This window comes from Bos javanicus, chromosome 1 (genome assembly GCF_032452875.1).
Source record: "Bos javanicus breed banteng chromosome 1, ARS-OSU_banteng_1.0, whole genome shotgun sequence".
Taxonomy (NCBI): domain Eukaryota; kingdom Metazoa; phylum Chordata; class Mammalia; order Artiodactyla; family Bovidae; genus Bos; species Bos javanicus.
Window position 1 is genome coordinate 130,643,960 of NC_083868.1, and position 14,332 is coordinate 130,658,291.

General features: G+C 49.6%; 1 protein-coding gene across 5 annotated transcripts in view; it reads right to left on the reverse strand.

Moving 5' to 3' along the window:
• The window catches only part of MRAS (muscle RAS oncogene homolog), a 68,688-nt gene extending 54,577 nt beyond the window's left edge, over positions 1-14,111 (reverse strand). Inside the window, exon 1 of one of the 5 annotated variants that reach the window (XM_061420653.1) lies at positions 14,025-14,111. The gene's annotated coding sequence lies outside the window, so the exon portion shown is untranslated. Of the gene's footprint in view, positions 1-13,378; positions 13,470-13,597; positions 13,686-14,024 lie in introns of those variants that run through there. The other 4 variants (XM_061420621.1, XM_061420643.1, XM_061420632.1 and 1 more) reach the window with 4 other exon arrangements.
• Between the last annotated feature and the right edge of the window lie 221 nt (positions 14,112-14,332).

Sequence of the window (14,332 nt, forward strand, 5' to 3'; positions counted from 1 at the left end):
ACCAAAAATGAGAAAGAAACAGGATTGAGGCACATCCCTGAGGTGAGGAGAGGTGATCCAACCCCCATTCTAGACGAGTGAGCAGACTGTAGAGAGAAGGGCTGGAGCAAAACAAAGGGGAGACTTTCTGAACGCGAGGCGGGCATGGCAATGAGCGCCCTGGGGAGGCGGCGGGGGGTGGTGTTCCTGGGCAAAGGGAAAGGCCAGGGAGGCAGGACCGGGGGAGGGTCCAGCTCCCTGGGTCTGAAGGCCTGAACTTGGCTGGAGGTGAGGAAGGCGGACTTCTCAAGGACCCTGCCAAACTCTGAAAGGGCAGGAGACCACTTTTCAATCTCTTTCCCCAGACCTAAAGAGCAGCTGCATCTTCCCTGTCCTCCTGGCCAGGCTGGACCTCAAGCCCGGGATGGACAGAGAGCAAAGGGCAGAGTGGGCAGGCCCACTCAGTTCCCAAGCAGCAGGAGCCACCTAGAAGCTTCCATTGGCTGGGGGGTGGGGGGGGGGCTGGCTGCCTACCTCTCTTTCTTCTACATATGGCATGTTTATAAAAAGCTGTGAGTCAAAGCATCTGCCCCCTTCGCTACATGTGCGAATTTGGCTGGTGCGAACTCACTTCAGTTGTGTCTGACTCTTTGCGACCCTATGGACTGGAGCCTGCCAGGCTCCTCTGTCCATGGGATTCTCCAGGCAAGAATACTGGAGTGCGCTACCATTTCCTTCTCCAGGGGATTTTCCCAGCTCAGGGACCAAACCCACATCTCTTATGCCTCCTGCACTGGCAGGTGGTTCTTTACCACTAGGAAGCCCCGCTTCGTGTGTGACCGTAGGCAAATCGCTCCACCCACGTGCGCCTCAGCTTTCTCACCTGTTAACAACAGTATCCACCTCACAGGGTTGTTCTGAGGATGGAATGAGCCAATATACACAAGTGCTTAGAACAGCGCCTGGCACGTGAGGTGTTTATTACTGTCATCATCATCGTTGTCATCACTATGTTGTGGGAACTATTGCCAGGGTCCCCTCCACCGAATTGCGGAGAAGGGTGCCTGGGGCCATTCAGGGCTGCTCTCCAGGCTGCCCTGAAGCACTCAGGATGGGGCTGGAAGGGAACGAAGGGGCTGCCTTTGGATCACCTCCATTGGCCTGCGAGGTGATCAGTAGGGAGACTATAGCGAGACCCTGGCCACCCAGTGGGATGCAAGACCACCACTCCTGCTGTGAAGGCATGCCAGGGCTCAACAAGGAAGCACATTTTATTCCTGATGACCCAAGGAATGAGCACCACCCACAACCCGTAGGTGGCTTATTTTGGGGTGCAGAGAAAGGCAGAAACTGCAGAGCCTCATCCCATCTGACAAGGATGAGCCCAGGAGGTAAAACTGGAGGCAGAGCAGATGTTAGAAACACGGGAATGAGTCCAACAGGCCCAGTTTGGAATTCTGGTTGTGCCACCCTCTAGCTGTGTGACCCTTGACAAATTAATGTATAAACCTCTCTGTGCAAAACTATCACTGTTGGATGGGTAGCAGTAACCAGAGGGAGCAGAATCAGGCTGAGTCCTGTGGCCAGGGCTGTTCATCACGTCCTGACCAAGTGCTAAGCACTCACCTACCTTCCCTGACCAGCACCTCAGACTAGGTGAGGTCACTGCTCTGCCTCCCAAGACACCCAGTTGTCTGTCTTGACAGCACTCTGCATGCTGCACTCGTGGCTTAATTGTTTATGATGCAGTGTATATTCCCCACTAGACTGTCAGCTCCAGGAGGACAGGGCCCATGCTCCGTTTTATCCTCCATTGTATCTCTGGAGCCCAGCACATATGTTACACTGAGAAGATGCTCAATAAATACATTGACCTACCTCAGTTCTAATCCTCACAGCTACTAATAGAACAGTTAAACAGTGCACACTGTTCTAACACAAAGAAAAAAGATTAACATTTGTGTTTGCTCTGGTCATTGGGAAAGAAAGCCTGGCTGTAGACTTTGACCAGGTTCAGAACAGTGACGACAACAATCCCACAGCTCCTGCTGTGGTTCTGCAGAAGGTCACGGTGTTGGTCTGGGGTGCAGGTGCATACCTCTTGCTCGAACAAGCTCTTTAATGGCTCTTTTCACAAGTAAAAGGGTAGGCTCCCAGCCTAGTCTCCATGTCATCATTTCTCTGTAGTTAAGAATAATGGTACAGAAATGCAAAAGACCCCGATAAGCCACAGCAATCTTGAGAAAGAAGAATGGAGCTGGAGGAATCAACAGTCCTGATTTCAGTCCCTACTACAAAGCTACAGTCATCAAGACAGTATGATATTGGCACAAAAACAGAAATATAGACCAATGGAATATAACAGAAAGCCCAGAGATAAACCCACACACCTATGGGCACCTTATCTTTGACAGAGGAGGTAAGACTATACAATGGAGAAAAGATACCTGGGAAAACTGAACAGCCATGTGTAAAAGAATGAAATTAGAACTTCCTAACACCATACACAAAGATAAACTCAAAATGGATTAAAAACCTAAATGCTAAACCCAGAAACTATAAAACTCTTAAGAGGAAAACATAGACAGAAACCTTTTGACATAAATCACAGAAAGATCCTCTATGATCCACTTCCTAGAGTAATGGAAATAAAAATAAAAACAAACAAATGGGACCTAATTAAGCTTAAAAGCTTTTGCACAGCAAAGGAAACTATAAACAAGATGAAAAGACAACTCTTAGAATGGGAGAAAACAATTTCAATGAAGCAACTGGCAAAGGATTAATCTCTAAAATATACAAGCAGTTCATGCAGCTCAACATCAGAAAAACAAACAACCCAATCAAAAAAATGGGCAGAAGACCTAAACAGACATTTCTCTAAAGAAGACATCCAGATGGCTAGTAAACATGTGAAAAAATACACATCACTCATCGTTAGACAAATGTAAATCAAAACTATAACTAGGTATCACCTCATACCTGTCACAGCGGCGATCATCAAAAAAAATGTACAAACAATAAATGCTTGAGAGGATGTGGAGAAAAGGGAGCCCTCCAGCACTGTTGGTGGGAATGTAAATTGATACAGCCACCATGGAGAACAGTACGGAGACTTCTTAGGAGCTTTACTCTTAGAAATAAAGCTACCATATGACCTAGCAATCCCACTACTGGGCATATACCCATAATTGAAAAAGATACATGTATCCCAGTGTTCATTGCAGCACTATTTATAATAGCTAGAATATGGAAGCAACCTAGATGTCCATTGACAGATGAATGGATAAAGAAGTTGTGGTCTATATATACAATGGAATATTATGCAGCCATAAAAAGGAACAAAAAATTTTTTTAAAGGAACAAATTTGAGTTAGTTCTAGTGAGGTGGATGAACCTAGAACCTGTTATACAGAGTGAAGTAAGTCAGAAGGAGAAAAACAAATACCATATATTAATGCATCTATATGGAATCTAGAAAAATGGTACTGATGAACCTACTTCTCAGACAGGGGCTTCCCTGGGGGCTCAGAGGTTAAAGCGTCTGCCTGGAATACAGGAGACCCGGGTTCAATCCCTGGGTCGGGAAGATCCCCTGGAGAAGGTAATGGCACCCCACTCCAGTACTCTTGCCTGGAGAATCCCATGGAGGGAGGAGCCAGGGAGACTACAGTCCATGGGGTCGCAAAGAGTCAGACATGACTGAGTGACTTCACTTTCACTTTTCATGGAATCTAGAAAAATGGTACTGATGAATCTATTTCTCAAACATAGAGAACAGACTTATGGATACAACAGGGCAAGGAGAGAGTGGGAAGAATTGAGAGAGTAGCATTGAAACATATACATTACCATGTGTAAAATTGATGCTTTTAAACTGTGGTGCTGGAGAAGACTCTTGAGAGTCCCTTGGACTGCAAGGAGATGAAACCAGTCAATCCTAAAGGAAATCAACCCTGAATATTCATTGGAAGGACTGATGCTGAAGCTGAAGCTCCAATACTTTGACCACCTGATGTGAAAAACTGACTCATTGGAAAAGAGCTTGATGCTGGGAAAGATGGAAGGCAGGAGGAGAAGGGGATAACAGAGGATGAGATGGTTAGATGGCATCACTGACTTGATGGACATGAGTTTGAGCAAGCTGTGGGAGTTGGTGAAGGACAGTAAGCCTGGCGTGCTGTAGTCCATGGGGTCACAAAGAGTAAGACACAACTGAGTGACTGAACTGAACTGGCTGATGTGTAAAATAAATAGCTAATGCGAAGTTGCTATATAGTGCAGGGAACTCAGCTTGGTGCTCTGTGACAACCTAGAGGGGTGGGATGGAGTGAGAGGTGGGAGGGAGGTTCAAGATGGAAAGGACATGTGTATACCTATGGCTGATTCATGTTCATGAATGGCAGAAACCAACACAACATTGCAAAGCAAGTATCCTACAATTAAAAATAAATACATTTATATATAAAAAAATAATGGAAGTTGGGAGTTTTCAGAAGTTCTGGAGGAAAGTGTCCAGGAAAAGTGGTCCCTGGAAAATGGCAGTCAACTAGGCTTGAGGAGACAGAGAGCCAAGGAGGTGAGCAGGCAGGGGAAGAGGTCTGGCGCTGTTTTAACTTCTGCTCCATTCTGAGCGAGGGGCCCTTTCTCATAGGCCCTCAGCGACCGCCTGTTACACACAACAGCCTTGGCGCAGTGGGGCTCAGGGAATGAGGAAGCCACACCTAGGGCACCCACGCAAAGCGTGGCGGCTGACTCTGGAGCCCAGATGGCCAGCGGGCCTGGTCCCCACCCTGCAATCCCCAGAAATACTGCAGATGAACAGGTAATCTTCAAAGAAAAATAAATGATACTCTCAGAGAGCTTCCACAGGGAGAAAAGCTTTGTGGAAAACGAAGAACTATTGGGGAGAGCATCTCCCCACTTCCACATCTGTGGGATGAGAGCTTGCCCAGCCTAACTGGATTAAACGAGAAAGGAGGGCGGTGTGACCAGGACATGTAAGTTGCAGCAGCCCTGTCCCTGTTACAGATACGGCAAAGGAGGGCCAAGCAGGTGGGGACTTGCCCAAGGTCACACAGAGGACAGGGAGGGGACAGAGAGTCAGCAGGGGGGGCTGTGGCCCAGGATCCTCCCCACTCTCCTGTGGCTCCTCTGAGGAAGGGAGTAGGGACTGAGGAGCCTTGAGCCCCGCCTGAGGCCAGTTGCTGGTGGCCCCAGACCCTGCCTGGGCCCTCTCCTCCTTCCTTCCACACAGGGGCTCTCTCACCCTCCACCCAGCTCTCCTATCCACACATACCAGCCCCAAATAGAAAAAAAGCCCCCGTTAAGTGCTTATGAGAATGGTTATTTTGTGAAAGTGCCAAGTGACCTGCTCCCGCTCCCCCCTTTCCATCCCTCCAGCCGCCCTCAGTTTGAGCCCAGAAGTAAAACAAAGGCTTTGTTTCTTTATTTTGATTTCCTCTTTAAAATCTCAAACATGCAGGAAACACCCACCCAGCCCCAGATAAGCGGAAAGGAGCCCCGTGGGCGGGCGGGGCGCGGGTCACCAAGTCTTAGCACCCCAGGAGCACCAGCAGGGCAAGGGGGTGGGGGGGGCTGACTTCCTCTTCCAGAAGAGAATGGGTGTGAGTGAGCCTGTGTGCGGAGCCTAGGCCTTCCTGACTCTGACGCCAGGGGAATCTCAACCTGAGGAATGTGGGTGGGGAGGGACCATGCAGAAGACATATCTCATAGAAGTTACTTTTTTTTAAACATATGCCCCCAAGGCTTTGGGACTGTGGTTCCACCCTTTTCCATCATCTCCGGTTACAATAAAGCAGGCATTGAAGGAAGAACATGATGGACGCTATTTTGGGCTGCTGAGCCTCCTTGTGAGAGAATGGTACTCCCCAAAAAAGATGCCTTTGCCTCTGCCTCTCCCTTGGGAACTGCATTCCCAGTGGAATTAAAATACAAAGGAGTGAGCTTGGGGTCATCTAAAAGGGGGAATTTTCAAGGTGTGTTAAAAGTTCTAAAGGCTAAAAAAGAAGAAAAAACAAACAGAACTGAATTAAAACACATTTTGCCCTTGAAATGAAAATATAATGCTTTGGGGAGGCAAGAACCTGTCCCCAGGTCCCCCCAGAATGGTCAGCTCTAAGGGGAAGATGGGTCTCCCCAGCTCCAGCACATCTTCGGCTATCTCCACACAGCACCACATGCTTACAAATACTTTTACTTTTAATCTGGGTACTTAGGATTCAAGGGACATCCTAACATAGAGTATGTATAGCAGATTCTTAAAAAAAAAATTTTTTTTTAACTTACAGTTTCTGCCATACATCAACATGAATCAGCCATAGGTATACATATGACCCTCCCTCTAGAACCTCCCTCCCACCTCCCACCCCATCCCATCCCTCTACGTTGTCTCAGAGCACTAGTGTAAGTTACCTGCATCATACAGCACATTCCCAGTGCCTATCTATTAACATATGGTAATGTATATGTTTCCATGCTACTCTTTCCCTTCGTCCCACTCTCTCTTCCCCCCACTGGGTCTACAAGTCTGTTTTCTATGTCTGAGTCTCCATTGCTGCCCTGCAAATAGGTTCATCAGTACCGTCTTCTTAGATTCCACATATATGCATTAACATCATATTTGTTTTTCTCTTTCTGACTTACTTCTTAGGCTCTAACTTCATCTACCTCATTCATTAGAACTGACTCAAATGCATTCCTTTTTATGGCTGAGTAACATACCATGAGAAGACCATAACTGAAAAAGATGCATGTATCCCAATGTTCATTGCAGCACTTTTTACAATAGCTAGAACACGGAAGCAACCCAGAGGGCCATCAACAGATGAATGGATAAAGAAGCTGTGGTACATATATATAATGCAATATTACTTAGCAGATTCTTTTTAAACCAAAACTTTTCTTTAAAAAGTAGGCCATCAACATATGTATGTGTATTCTTGCATAAACAAATAGTTATCAGCTTTCGAATATACTTAACTGCCTTCATTGGCACAGCTTCTGACCATTTCTATTGCAAGAGAAACCCCAACAAAGCAGATCCTTCTGAGGTCTTTGGGGTCCTAGCCTTTGCCAGCTTCAGCAGCATCTCCATCAAGTCAAGGGAAAGGATGCAGACAGTGTTATCCATTGTTGGCAACTCAGGGACAGAAAACATTTCAACTCATTCTCACCACTTAGTAAAGAAAACCTGGGGACCACCTCAGGTCCCTGTGTTCTATCACAAAACTAATTGAAATCTGTCCCCAGTGGTGACTCCTTGAAAAGCCAATCTGCTTGGGGAATGCAGGGCTTTTCCAGAAGGTTTTAAAATCTTTTCTGCACAGCTTTACAAGTGGTGCTTTGCTAACTCTCTTAACTCAAGCCTAAGTGAAAGTGAAGTCGCTCAGTCGTGTCCAACTCTTTGCGACCCCATGGACACCAGGCTCCTCTGTCCATGGGATTTTCTAGGCAAGGGTACTGGAGTGGGTTGCCATTTCCTTCTCCAGGGAATCTTCCCGACACAGGGATTGAGCCCAGGTCTCCCGCATTGTAGACAGACGCTTTACCATCTGAGCCATCAGGGGAGTCACTCAAGCCTAAGCTACATGCAAATGGGCCATGTCAGGTTCCAGCTCAGTCAGCCGGGGTGGAAGAAGGAGGCTGCAGAGCTGGGTGAGAAACCATCTCCTGTCGTCATGGAGAGCTGCCCCCTCTGCAGCTGGGACGCTTGGCAGAGAGGAGGACCCAGGACCAGGCACACGGGAGCCTTGTTTCCAGGAAAGGGAGAGCGGCAAGGTGGCGGTGATGTTGTTCAGTCGCTTATTCACGTCTGACTCTTCGTGACCCCATGAACTGCAACACGCCAGGCTTCCTGTCCTTCACTATCTCCCTGAGTTTGCTCAAACTCATGTCCGCTGAGTCTGTGATACCATCCAACTATCTCATCCTCTGTTGCCCCCTTCTCCTCCTGCCTTCAATCTTTCCCAGCATCAGGCTCTTTTCCCAAGGCCATGTCAGGGGTTAGAAAGGTACCACATCAGACTCCACCTTCCTTCCTTCAAAGCAGTCCTGCACTTTAGAACATAAAATGCATTTTGCTCAAGGTTTTGAAGATGAGCAGCTTAACAAACTGTTAAGTTTGTTTCATCTAATTAGAATAAGAAAACTGTTTTTTTCCTCTCTTTTCCAAATATTTACATTTACTACCTGAATCACAGTTTGGTTTGGGCAGCTATGACTACATGATGTGCCACAGTCTGGCCTGAAACCACGATGGTCAAGGCAGGTGTGTATGTGGGTGGAGGAACTTTTTGAAAGAGGTTAAATCCCAAGACGTACACTTATCTCTCCCCAGTGTGAGTTCAGGCAGCAAAAATATCTACTGACAACCTCGATGGAGACCCAGGTGGTTATTCATTGAATTTGTTGGGGACATGGAGCTAAGAGAGCCAAGACGTGGAAACTTGGGAGAGGGGCTCTGAAAGTCAGTCGGAGGCTGAGGGCAGGCCCAGCCAGCCAGGTCTCCTGAGCAGGGACGTGCTGAAGCCCTCTAGCATGGAAGGGATCAAGGGCAGACAGAAGGGTCCAATCTGCTCGATTGGGTTTTGGATACATGGTGTTTGTTATATATCATCCTTTGTATTTTTATATCTTTGAAAATTACATAATATGTCAAGTGTGCAAATGATGGAGGGCTTCCTGGTTGACCAGAGGATTAATGGAAATTAGGGGAAAACTGCCACCATCTAGGGTCCCTCTGCCTCTCTTGTCAACCAGCCGTACCTGCACCTCCATGGTTGCTGTCGCTTCACAGCATCCCTGTGTGTGAACTGCTCTGTCCCCTCTCCCCATGAGGCCTCCACTCCACTACAGCACTGACTATATCTGGCCAGACCCCCATGAGCCATGCCCCATGAGCACTGAGAGAGACGGGAGGTGTCATCAGAATGACCAAAGTTATCTATCAGTCCTGGGAGCAGCACTGTGTAAGAGGTGGAGCATGCCCTCCGGGACCAAACAGACCTTGGTGAGACTCCTTCCAAGCTCTGCTCCTCTCAGGCCATGACCATGGGGGTGATTACCACTCTGAGTCCCTGTTTCCACATCTGTAAAGGGCTAACAGCAAAACTGTTGTGAGGCTTAGAGATGGCCAATGCAGAGCCTCTAGTCCAGTCCAGCCCGGAGTGGGGGTGGACATCCAGAGAGACTATCTTCAAGCCACGTCATCTGAGGAGCAGTTGGAGAATGCAGGGCTGCTCGTGCTGGAGAAAAGCATGACTGTCAAGGTTCATATGGCACAGATCCAGTGGGACAGGTTAAGGTGAGAAAGGAAAGAACTTTGCAAGGACGAGTGAATTCCCAGTGGGTAAACTGATTTGAGGGGCAGCAACCTCCCTGTCTCTAGAAGGGCCCAGCTAAGATCTGCTCCTCAAAGGCTACACAAATTTTCCCAGCCTCTACTCAAGGGCCCATTTGGGCCAAAATGTCTACTACTGAACTATTACTGGCTTAATCTTTACCTTAAAAATTAGCATAGTTTTTAACTTAAAATCCTTATTTAGCCTTAATCTGAGCAAAATAGCCATTAAAAAAAATAGGTTTGATGTCATACCTTTATTTTTAAAATACACATAAATAAGTATATATGTAACTATTAAAATATGTCCTGCCTAAAAACCATTTACCTCACCACTATGAGAAATATGCTCTCCTAGATCTGAATTGAGACTAAATATGCTCCAGGGGCCCCTTCCTGGTCTGTGATTCTGTTATCTAAAGGCTGCCTGAATACTGATAATGCTCTTAGTTCTTATCGCCCTTTCTGGTCTCCCAAGCATGTTCTCATCTGTGTATTTCATCTAATCCCCATGACAACCCTGAGGGCGGGCTAGAGAAGTCACAGATGGAGCCTGAGCCCCTGCAGCACAGGACGCTCCCAAGGCCCTGTGGATAGGGTCAGAGAGGGCCCAAATCAGAGCTCAGGACTCCCATCCCCTGCCACCTCCTTCTATTACCACATGCTGAACAGCCAAATCCCTTCCTGTATTCTCCAAAATCTTATTAGCAACATAACCCACATCCAAACCACGATGTTTTATCCATCTAGGTGGCCAGATGCCAGCTCTGTAGATGAAAATGTGCCCCTCTGAGCAAGTCACCTCATAACCAATGGTAACCCACATTGTCATTTGGCCACCTGGCCATCAGCAGTTTCCACTGACTAAAGCTATCAAAAATACTAAAGGAGGTGGTCCAGTGGCTGAGACTCCGCCCTTCCAACACAGGGGACCCAAGTTCATTCCCTGGTCAGGGAACTAGATCTCACATGCCGCAACTGAGTTCATACACCACAACTAAAGATCCTGCATGCCACAGCGAAGACCCAAAATGGCCAAATAAATAAATATTTTAAAAAACACGAAAGGACAATGATAGGGACATATAAAAGCTAAATACACACTGCTACTTCATGGCCCCTACAATGCAGATGACTGCAGAAAACTGTCATGCCAGCGGGCAACAGACCCTGGGCTCAGTGGTGAGGCTCAGTAGATGGCCGGGGTGGGGAGGTGGAACATGCAGCACCAGCCTCATTATGGCAGCAAGAATGCTACCTGGAAGACTAGAGATGGGCACCAAGGGATGCACAGCAGACGCCAAGGAGTGCAGTGTGGATGTCCCCCTGGCCTTAACAACGTCCTCTGTTGTCTGAAGAGAGGATGGCAGCACTACGCTCTCAGAGTTCCACAAGACAGATCTGCTGGCTGAGGGCATGGACTTCCTCTCATGGCTGAGAATTATGCCCGTCCGGCTCCGCCACGACAGCCTGCTGGCCTGGCTGGGAGGTCAGAGCCTCAGAGCAGGTCCTCAGTGAACAGTAGTGAAGCAGGGGATCTAGCCTGGGATCCAGGGCTCATTTTCAGAGATCCACAAATCTCCCAAACTGTATGCCTAACTTCATACATCCAAGCAACGTTTCTCTGGGTGTCTCACTGGCATATTAAAGAGGTAGTGGCCCAAGAAGGTAAAAACCATTGCTCTGAACACTCAGCCTTCTTGGCTGCCTGTGCTATGCAAGAACTTGCTGGAAATGGCACTAATATCTCATCCCTGTACAGAGACAACACCAGGGTTGAGAGCATCTTTGGGAGATCTAAACTCTGCTTAATCCAGTATTACTTGGGTTTTGTTATTTGCAGGCAGAAGCATCCTTCTTTTCTCCCATCCCCATACAAAGGTAACTATACCTTCTAGCTAGTTAGATACCTGCCCCAGGCCTGGCAGGTGTGGAGCCTTTGGAACTCAATGCACACTTTTTTGGACACTTAAGAACATCCCAACTTTGCACAAGAATGTGTTCCCATATAGTTCACACGCATGTGTTTTGTGAAAACTACATGATATTCATGAGCAGGTATGTTTCCAAGTGCTTCCAGGGAGGCATGCTCCTTTTGGGGCATTTCATTGGGAGACAGTGATGACACCAGATGTGAAATATAAAATGGAGGTCATATTTCCCCAAGAAGTTACTTGATCCAGCAGGCTGGTCAACTTGTGAATCGCGCTGATATTAAACCCAGACACTCCAGGAACTGGTTCAGTCCATCAGAGCCCAGAAGTCTTCCCTGGTTCCACGTGATCACTCAAGCTCAGGAGCCAACCCCAGGGATAATGGACTTGTCTCTCTCTAAACAACTCAGATCAACCGAAAGTGTGAAATACCTGTGGTTAGAGCTAATGAAAGTTATACCTGTCACAAAGATATCTTAGGCAAGTGAAAACATAAGTAGTGGTAAATACACACGGAGCTGGCAGCCCAACAACTGTCACTTGCCTCACCAGTGTTCAGCAGAGGGCCTTGACCGCCCCCCTCCCATAAGGAAACACTGAAGTAGAGGGGTAAGGGGCGGTTTCTGCTAGAGCTCCTGGCTTACACAACACCCACCCCACCCCCATAGAGGCTGGCAGACCCTGTAGCTTGCAAAACTCCAGAGCATCAAAGCTTCAAACCTCCTGACCTAGCAGAGAAAGGACAAACTACACCCTAATCCACAGACAGAGAAGCTAACTAGCTGCTAGGAATGAGAAGAGACTGAGGGTCAAAATCATGACCCAAAACATTTTCAGTCCCCTAGTCAGCAGGGAAATGAGATTTATAGGAAATTGGGAGATTTACAAAAATGTTAGCCAGCTCAAGTTTCTTTCCCGGGAAGAGAAGTAGGAGCAACTCTAAGAATTGTCATGGTGAAAATGCTTTGTTTGCTGCAAAGCCCCTGACACATGTCAGTTATTAATACCAGCAGCTCACCACCCCACACTTGAACCAAGCAGTGAAAGGCAACGGAGTCAAAGCCTAACACAGGCTGCACCTGGAGCCATGAAGCCAGGGCAGCCAGACCCTCCCCAGAGGAGCTGGAGAGCTGAGGGTCTACATGGACCCTAGATAGGATCTTGGGCAAGTTACTGACTCTTTCTAGCCCCTGTTTCCCATCTGCATGGGGGTAATAAGAAGACCCTTCTGGAGTCTCGTCAAATGATGAGCAAGCATATACACGTCAAGTGCCTGGTCTGTGAAAGCCCTGCTGGCAGCTATTATTACAGTGGAGCTTCAGGGCTTTTTGGTCAGATTTCTTCATCATTCCTGCTGTGAGGAAGATCACTCTTTTGAGGCTACAGTTCTGAGCCTTGTCAGTTACACTCTCTGGTCAGGTCCAGCACACAGTGTGAGTCTTGGAGGGGCAAGAACCATTCTAGCCCAAAGAGGTTTACTAGGAGTAGGGGCTTGGGGTGGGGGTGGGGGTGGGGGTCGGGGCGGTAAGGAGGGACAATCCTAGAGCTCAGGGATCAGGGCCCGCATGAAGTGGCCCTTGTCTGCCTCTCCAGACTGGCCTCTGGCCCCAGCCAGCACAGACCTCAGCTCCAGCCACAGAGTCTATCTGGGTGTCCAGTGCCCATGCTCCGCCATGCATCACCTCCTTTAGGAGGCCTTCCCTGACCCTCCACGCTGTCTGTTCCCACAGCCCCTGTGCTCCCCTGATCCCAGAACCGACACACAGGATTCACTTTGCACCCCTACCTTCCCCGCGGCACAGGATCTGGCACTGTGCCCCACACGCAGTGGGCGCCCCTGCAGGTCCCATTCAATGAATGAGCCGGGGCCCCTGGTAGTGACCAGAGCCCCAAGCCCCGTGGCGCCGCAAAAGACTGTTAATGCAGCAGCCTGCTTTTTATCATTCAGACTAATTTGACAACTCTTTCGGCAGATCCCTGCCCTCGTTAACGCCCTTCTAAAAATATAAAGAGCCACCACCAACCCTTCCCCATCCCACTCGAGACCCGCCGCCCACTCCCCGCGGGTTCTCGCCAGAGGAAAAAGCAACCCAAGGGCGGTTACCATGAAAGGGGCTTTTTAGGTGGTGAGCAGGCCCATCTCACTGGGGTCCCGATCTTCGCCGACTTCTCGATCGCACACCGTTACGCTGGAGCCTGCGATGGGGGAAAAAGGCCAGTCCCCAAGCGCCGTCCTCCGGCCCGGCCCGGGGCGGCCACACCTCCCGCCCGGAACAAAGCGCCCGGCCGGTCCCCTCCCTCCCAGCCAGCCCCGACCTCTCACCGCGCACTCCAGCCCAGCTTGGCTCCTGCCTCAGGCCACCTCCTCCATGCCCGCGCCAACCAGAAGACAGCGCCGCGCCCTCCGGGCCCCGCGGCGGCCGGACTGACGGCTTTGGGCCCGCGGCCTGCCGGCCGCTTCGGCCGGTCCCCGCCCCGGCGCCTCCTTAAAGCGACCGCGCAGCCCGCGCGCGCCCCAGCCTACCGCCTGGCGAGCCGCGCATTCCTTATATTGCAACAGAGCCTGCTAAAAATAGAGCGCCGCCTCAGTGGGCGCTGGGGGGGCCGGGCCCGGCGCCGCGACCCTGCCACCCCCGCGGGCCCCAGACTCCCAGGAAGCACGGCTCACGAGGTTTGTGCCACCTGCCCCGAGCTCCCGGGACCCAGCAGGGCGCGCGTACCGGGCCTCCCTCGCGGCCCCGCGCACTTACCGGGGTCCGACCACTGGCTCCTGGGAGCTGGCTTTAAGGTGGACGCCGAGTGGGAATTCGCCCGGGCCTCTTTAAGAGCCTCCGCGCTCCAGCCTTTAAATCTCCGCTCCCGCCCGGCCAACTTCGGAGCCTACAGACGCCTCCCCTGTCCTAGGCGATCCCAGGCCGCCACCTTAACTGCATGCCCTTCGAATCCTGGGCGATGTTTCTTCCTTGATCCAGTCTCCAGCGTCGTTTCCCGAAGGCCCTCTCGGTGCCGGTTCTTGAGCCTAAAGTTCGTTCAGACGGAGGCGACGGACGGGGACAGG